An 8465-nucleotide genomic window follows, 5' to 3' on the forward strand; every position below is an offset into this window, starting at 1 on the left:
TTTATCACACTTCTCCTTAACAAAGTGAGACGGACAACATAGATAACATACAGTGTGTAGTTTTTAATATTTCCCACAGTTTTATCATTATCTTGTGCTTAAAAAAAGGAATTTTTCTGTTGTATTAAAAAACAGTGTGTAATGTTTGGCTTATTGGGATTGACATGACTGACAAAACGTTTTTCAGTTTATTGTAAATTAGTTCAAATGTCATCAATACTTCTTTAAGTAACTTAAAATAAAAGTGATATTTTCTAATTCCTCCATGACAAAGTTCACCACAGTTACTTGCAAAACTTTGTTAATGTAATAATTTTTCTGACAACTCTCTCTTTGAAAAATAAAGTGTGTTTACATTAAAAGGAGTATACAAATTACACATAGCATTTTGATATTTAATGTCTTTTACCTAATAAACACAATCTTCAAAATGTCATTTAATACATGTTGGGATATAAAAACCAACAAACAAAACATTGCTTTGTCAATAGATGAGAACAGCTTCTCTTGTCCCTTATATGCAGTCTTCAGTATCAAATAAGTGAGCTTATTCCTTTCAATATCTGTGAATGTGATTATCATCTGCTGGACATTTAAGCAACAAAACATATGGTCATTATGTGTGTTTCTCACAAAAATTGGTACGTTTTTGCTAAACTTTTATAAGTATTTTGCACACAAAGAATGAAATTATTTTAATCACGTCTTTCTAATCAAAATCTAAAAATAATATACATTATAATGTCAATTTCATTCACATACATTGATAATAAAGGTGTATAATTAAATTTTGAATGGAACACAGTGGCTTATGCAGAAAAGTGTTTAAAGGAAAGGGCCACCTGTTGCAAAAGGGTTAAACGTCAGCCAACTATTTATGAGTATACCAACTGACTAAATTTGTAAAGCATTTTCTTATAAGTTTTAACTAACACTTATTTCTGTGTAAGAGTTTTGTTAGTTCAAGAAATAGGTATATATACATGTATATAAATCTCAAGACCTAAACACATCACAAGTGTCATAAATTTATAAAGGCCATGTGTATTTTATTAGCCACTAATGAGTTAAAGAATACATATTTTCATAGTGATGAGAATACCATTTAAAACTTTTACAATGAACAGAAAAGGGGAATGGCATTCACCACAATGGAAGTTGTAGTGTATAAAAATGACCATCAAATCATGATTGATCAACAAGGAAAGAAGTAATTTAAAGTTTTAATTCCCATACTAGTTGCCTTTAGAAAACATGTATTCTGACTCATGCTGTTTTCCATCCAAATATAACAGTTTTATATTTTTCCAGTAATACTCAGAGTAAAATGCTTGAACAATTACTCTTTGATTTAAGTATTCAAAGTCAGTGATATCTGTTAATTTTTGTAAAATATATTATTGATAATAGATTTTCAAAAATCTTTGAAAAAGACTTGCACAACTTGTATCACACTTGTACAGACCTGAAGAATAAGACTGCTACAGAACTTGCACAGTTGTAGAGACCTGAAGAATAAGACTGCTACAGAACTTGCACAGTTGTAGAGACCTGAAGACTAAGACTGTTACAGAATTTGCACAGCTGTATAAACCCGAAGATTAAGGCTGCTGCACAGTTGTATACACCTGATGTTTAAGTTTCCTACACATTTTGCACACTTTTCACATTTGATTATTTTCTCAATACATAAATAATTATCCACATAAGAAAATATGAAAAACAAAATTGTCAAAATACAGATTTTTTGAAACCTGAAATACTTTGCAGGTAATGTGTAAGCACAAGTTTTAAATATTAATTTTTGAAGGACTTTAGAGAGAATGAGGTTCTGCTGTGCTGCAAGAACGAAAGAACATACATACACAGCAAGAATATATCTGAAGATTTAAGTAGTTTTTTGTAGTTTTTTTTTAGAAATAAAGAACTTAAAACTTAGATAACATAATACGTTCTACCATAATATACATTTTAACGAGTTTTTTTTTACCAAAGGAGTCAGGAAAAAATACAAAACTAACTTCCTAAAATATAAACAGTAAGATTCATTTAGCAGTGCTACATTCTTGTAAACCTTCTGCTGTAGTGTTGTGAAATCCTATTTTTTATAGAAAACCTACAATAGAATGAAAGTATTTTGATTATTTATTTTTCCTTTAGAACTATTTTTAAAAATATTACAATATTTTCAAGGTCAGACTAAAATATTAAACACACACTTCATGCAACTTGTTTGTTTTTACAAAATGCTAATTTATGTTTATGGCTTTCTGCTTTCCAGCAATATCTTCAAGATAAATGAACAAAAAGAGCCTTTGATATCCTTATAAGGAGTTTAGGTGATGTATCTAAATGCCAACAATTCAAGCAGAATTTGATCTGAAAGTTGAGTGAAAAAGTTAAGATATGACTAATTCAATTTATCAGTTGGGGAATATGGTTTATGTAAAAATGTATAGCTGTGACTTACTTTCATACATAGTATTATTTGTAATATTCGATCCGCGACCTTCAGATTACGAGTCGAGTGCCTTAACCACCTGGCCATGCTGGGCTGCTAAACTTTATTAAAATAACTTCAGAAAGCACTTTTAACAGACTATTCAATGAAAAACCTTTCTCATAACTGGTACAAGACAAATGGGTCAATAATTACTGGGACAATTCTTATCATCTCCCTTGAAAATAGAAGTTATACTAGATAGCTTCTAAAATCTTTTACCTATTCACTATTCAAGGACTGATAAAATGTAGTAGTAAGTGGCACCCATATCCAATCTTTGACCTCCATCAAAACCCTTGGGGAAATATTATTTGGCTGAGAAACCTTATATTTTTTTAAACTTCTCAATTTCTTTCTTAACCATCTTAGAATTAATACAACCACATTGTTAAAACAAGCATACTTCCTCATTATCACAAAGCTAAATAAGTATTTTGCTTGTTTTTTTTATATATATATATATATATATATATGTGACTGCCCGAATTAACATTTAATATTACTAAGAAAGTAATTATAACTGCATATCTGTATATGTTTCTCTATATTATTAACACATCTATTTTGCCTTGTTGTCTGGTTTTCACATCATGGAAGTAATGTGTAGTAGTTTTAAAATTATATTTGATTTACTAAACTGGAGTTGTTAGTTTTATACGTTTGTTATAACTCATCATATAGTATGTTGCATAAACTAGTCTTGGAACTTTTAGATACTACAGAATATCACAGTCACTATGACAACATAAATCAACAAATGTTTGAAAGCTAATATAATACCATTAATAAACTAGTGTAAGAAATGTTTTAATTGTTTAAATGCATTGATACATTCTAATATTTTATTATTATTGGGAATTGATAATGAATTGGAAAATGAGCATTGATATTACTCGTGTTTTGTACTGTTATCCATTAATAAGAATTATTAAAATAAATTAATTTTTCAATTAAAACTTTCAAACATTTGAGTCCTAAATGCTAAAAATCTATAGACAATATAAAGATTTTTGCACATAATTTGCTACCTTAGCTTCAAGAATATGATGTGTATCAATATGTGAGTCCTGTATTAGCTAACTCCCTAAACAAAAACTTATGCTCAATTATTAAACCCTGTTTTAATCACTTCCATGAATACTTTGCTCTGGGTTCATGTTTTTGTTTCTTAATAACTACCAAATATCATCATAACTTGTCTAAATACTAATAATTTCATATATTATACACTTTTCATAATATTTTTACAGGTATTTTGGTTATTATTTAGCTGCTTAATAAATAACTGCAATCAAATAACAATGACTTTTGACACACGGTTTCCTTTCATTAGAGAAATTTTTGGGTGAGATGGATCTTGTCAAATGTATGTCACCTTAGTTCATGAAACTCAGGCAATAGGTGTGAACAATATCAAAACAGATAAATCAACAAACTTGAACGTATATGCGAAATTAATATATTACTTACTAGAGTAATAGCCCTTAGATACATGTGGGCATAAAGTTACTTGTGTAAGAAACATAAAAGAATATTAGAGAATAAACACAGTAAACCAAAAGAACTGTCAGAAGTTTGATATCAAAGAAACTAGTTTCAATATATTCGTGTGTCCTGTTTGGTCTCATGTTGTCTTCTGGCAGGAAAAAAACTATTCAACAAATGCCTATGTGACTGCTGATCTTGGAATTCCCTTAAGGACACAGGAGGTCAAGAAGTTGTTTAGCTTAAAATGGCCTTGGGAAGTGTTGAAATTAGGCAGGGTTTGGATTAAGCAACTTTCAATGATCCTTCCTTTTATGCAGTTATCCACTTTGTAATTCTTGTTGATTTGATGGCCAGAATATCTCAAGTGAATAAAAATGGCATTGTTTTGGTTTCCACATTTTGTCTTTTTTTTATGTTCAGAAAATCTCTTGCCAACAATTCTTCCAGTTTTGCCTACATATATGACATAAATGCCTTGTGTTTTATAATTAGGTGTTTTTTTGTTTGAAGTTAGGTTATTTTTATTGATGTTCAGACATTTGTATATGATTCTAAAGTTATTCTCCTTTAATATAAAAGAAACAGGTGGAAGAGAGGTATCATGAAACAGTCGTGATGGTAAAATAAAGAGGAAATTGGGTATAGTGGTTTACTATTATCATTGACTGATCTTTATCCTCATGGAACAAGGTTTTTCTTGCTTTGAGATGACAAGTTGTAATGCAATATTGTGAAAAATGTTCTTTGCAAATAGAAAAGATATTTCTAATCTCACATTCAAGCCTTGTCAGATGGCATATTCTATATGCTATAAGAAAAAAATAAAGAAATAATAAAAGTTTTATCCCGTTATGGTGGCACAAAAAGAAGCAAACATAACTTAAAAATTTGTCAGTGTATGGTATACCGTGAGGACTGGTTCTGTGTTTTTTTGGTCATCTAAACATCTAAGAAAGGAAGTTTGTTATCATTTTCCTTTTCAACTTTAAATTTGATAACTGAGTGCAGTCAATTAAGGTTGTTGAAAATACTTTAAAAAAACACTTATTTGTCTGACCACAATCCAAGAGGAAAACTACTTGATAGGAGAAATTTCATCTCCTAGTCAAGGACCAGATAAAAGCCAGGCATGAAAATGAATGGCTGGATGAAGAACTGGTGACTGAGGTTAATGAAGGGAGGGAGCCAAGAGGAGGAATACAGGAGGGAAAAGTTGCAGTTAGTGTAATTATGGAAGCAGTAAGAAGGGTTCAGTATAGAGTGGTAGGGATGACAGACACCATCCAATAAAGTAACCTGATAGGAAATTAAAAGTACAGGAAATTGTGGGACCAATTCTGGTTGAAGGAATCAACAGTCAGTGTCTGAAGATGAGATACCAGAAACCAAAAGAGGGGAAATGAATGACTGAGGACTATGGCAAATGTATAAACATGGAGAAACTCTGTACACTACAAAGCCATCAGTAGATGAGGGGATCTAAGGGCCACTCAGTTGGAAAATTTTTCTTGAAACAGGAAAGACAAGTTGCTACAAGATTGAAACCACCTAGAATGTGCCATGTAATGAGATTAATGTGGTGTATGTGTGTCAAAAATACGATATCCAACATTTGAAAATAGAAATATCTTGAACTGTGCTCCCTTGATGATTGATATGCACTATTACCATCCACTCGTCAGAATGAATTAACACTAGACAAGGCCTGATGAGAGGAAAGATCTCTAAAATGGAAGGAAAGACAAGGATTGAGAAGGGAAAGGGTGGGAAACTGCAAGAGGTGCCATACTTGGCTCTAACTGAGTCAAACAAGCAAAAAATATTGGAAAGGGTAGACTGCTGTTCCACTGATGCAACTCAAAACTCCAAGGATTCAGGACTCATGTCAAATACATTATGACATAGAAATGGAGCCATACATAAATCATGAAGTTGATGGGAAACTGATGTGAGTTAAGGTTGTGTCAAGACCTAAAATGTCTGAACAAGAGAGAAACCATTGCATAAAGCCAGAGCTGAAGAAGACAAATGAGCCAATGTGGAGGAAAAAAGGCAGAAGATTCCCCTCCTCAAACCACTAAGGATTCAATGGAGAATCTCAGAGAAGAAACAGGTGGGAGAGAGGTATCATGAAACAGTCATGATGGTAAAATAAGGAGGAAATTGGGTATAGTTCAGACTTAAATCAGACCCAGGCAAATGGAATTTCACAACTGTTGGTCTAGAAAGGGGCAATCTGCATAACAATATGCAAGGGTACACTGATCTGAAGCTTGTGTAAAGGTGAGAAATGCTAATTCCATTATTTAACTGTGTGGCAAGTACATGGGGAGGGGAAAAAAATCCGAGATGGGAAGAATAGTCATGTAGTAAGGAAGAATGTTGCGCATCGGAATTATGGTCGAGGGATAAAACATCACATACTTGAGAAATGAGTCCCAAAAGACCATAGAGTGCCAAAATGACTCTTCAGATGATATACAGTCACAATAAGATTAAAAGGTGGAAATAACCAATGTAAGTTGTTGCCTGTAGGAACAAGATCTTCACGTTCCTATGCATGAGGCCTGTGGCATAGCACTAGCTGCAGGTGTGACCTCAAAGTAGGAACACAAACTTTGGAATGCATAAGTAAGAAGAAACAACTGAAAATCAAAAGTATAAATAACAATGCAAATGCAATAAATTGGATTTAGATTAAAGTGAAGAAACAGTATGAAGAAACCTGGATGTAATATAAATAAAAATAAAGACAAATGAGAAACTTGAAACAAACATCTGAGTACAAACACCACCAAATGAGAAGTCATAGTTCAGTAGAGGTGTATAGAGGGAATTGCATGCTCATGTATGTTGTACTCCTATTGATAGAGAAGCAACACACGGTGATTTACATGAAAGACATGTTGGAAGCATTGGATTCCACTAGAGGGAAGTAGAAGGCTTGTGGCATATGTAAAGAAAAAGCTTTGCATATAGAGGGTGGCACTAAACATTGAAGTACCATATCAGAATATCAACTTCTAACTCAAAATAAAGGATAGAATGAATTAACTACAAGTAAAAAAAGTAAAACAAAACAAAGTAAACTAAAACAGTCACTGCAAGAAAATTAAAAGAATATCAAAATAATACTTAAGTACCATCAAACTGATGGTTTAATAATATTAATAATAATATTCCTAATTATAAAAATAAAATGAAACCAGGCATTTAACTTAGACGTAGGATATGTCAACTTAAAGAAAGCAAAGATAAAACAAAATAACTTGATATTAAACTGAAATGCACTAATATTTCGCAAAATTGCAATGTATAGAGTGAAACTAGTGATATGTTACATTTGATAATTGTAATAAAGTTTCATTCACTTATATTTCTTCAACTATTAACTTCTACTTAATAAAGTCCATTTTATTTCTATCTTAATTGGCACTGTGTGAGTATTTAGATACAGTTCTCTTCTGTGTGTGTCCAAGTAGACATTTTACCAAACTAGAAATGAAAATGTGTATTCAACAGGTTTAGCACATATTTTACATTTAATTCCAAAACCATAATATTCAAACTGCTCTTAGTGGTAGTGATGATGTTTTCATACTCAACTTTAGGGAGTAAATAATTTCTGTGCACATGTTTGTGCATAAACCATTTCCTCTTATAACTGCAACAGAAAACAACTTTTTATGCCTAATGTTTACTACTGGTAATTTACTATAGTTATTTAGTTTCAGAATTAAAATTTTCATGTGCATACAACAAACTTATAGCCTGGCCACATTATGTTTAGAAATAATAACCTCTAGTTTATTTTTAAACAATAAAAATTTAAAATATTAAGACTTTTATGGGATATTCTTGGTTACCTGTGATTATTATATGTAGGTGAACCTAATATGTTATCATGGGAACTTCCAGACAAAAAAGCTTAAGATATTGTGCTTGAAACATGATACAATTAGCACTTTCACAAATAAACTGTAAATAAACCAAAATATGCTAATTATTTTATGAATACATGAAAAAACATTTCTGCTGTATTTTTTGCAAGTTTGATAATGCAAATTAAAAAACAAATTACAGGCATAAAAAATCAATCAAAAGTAATGGATCGATAATAACGAAAATTAAGTGGTCAGTTGAAAATAATACTAAGGTGTTTGAACAGTGATTTAATAAAAACAAAATAAAATAAATGTTAGATAAATGTTTCAGTACAAAACTAATTTAAGTCTCTTCAACCGAACTTTCATTCCACTACTATATCTGTTATCTGTAAGATACTTGGCAAACATTCTCTAACTAAATCGTATCTCACCACAGGTTAAGCAACATTCATGATGATGTAATTGCATTACAGTAAGAATTTAAAATAAATTTTAAAGAATCTACATTACAACTGTCTTCAATATTGCATCATTACTATTTTATGTAAAAATTTGTACTTTTCATATTTCAGGGTTCATCTGGTTAA

At 31.0% G+C, this 8465-nt stretch overlaps 1 long non-coding RNA gene across 1 annotated transcript; it reads right to left on the reverse strand.

Moving 5' to 3' along the window:
- Positions 1–330: 330 nt before the first annotated feature.
- Positions 331–7131, reverse strand: LOC143234731 (uncharacterized). The gene is made up of 2 exons (XR_013018779.1): positions 1466–7131; positions 331–582 (listed from the first exon to the last, which is right to left on the reverse strand). It is a non-coding gene; the product is annotated as an uncharacterized LOC143234731 (long non-coding RNA).
- Positions 7132–8465: the final 1334 nt, after the last annotated feature.

This window comes from Tachypleus tridentatus, chromosome 12 (assembly GCF_004210375.1).
Source record: "Tachypleus tridentatus isolate NWPU-2018 chromosome 12, ASM421037v1, whole genome shotgun sequence".
Classification (NCBI taxonomy): Eukaryota; Metazoa; Arthropoda; class Merostomata; order Xiphosura; family Limulidae; genus Tachypleus; species Tachypleus tridentatus.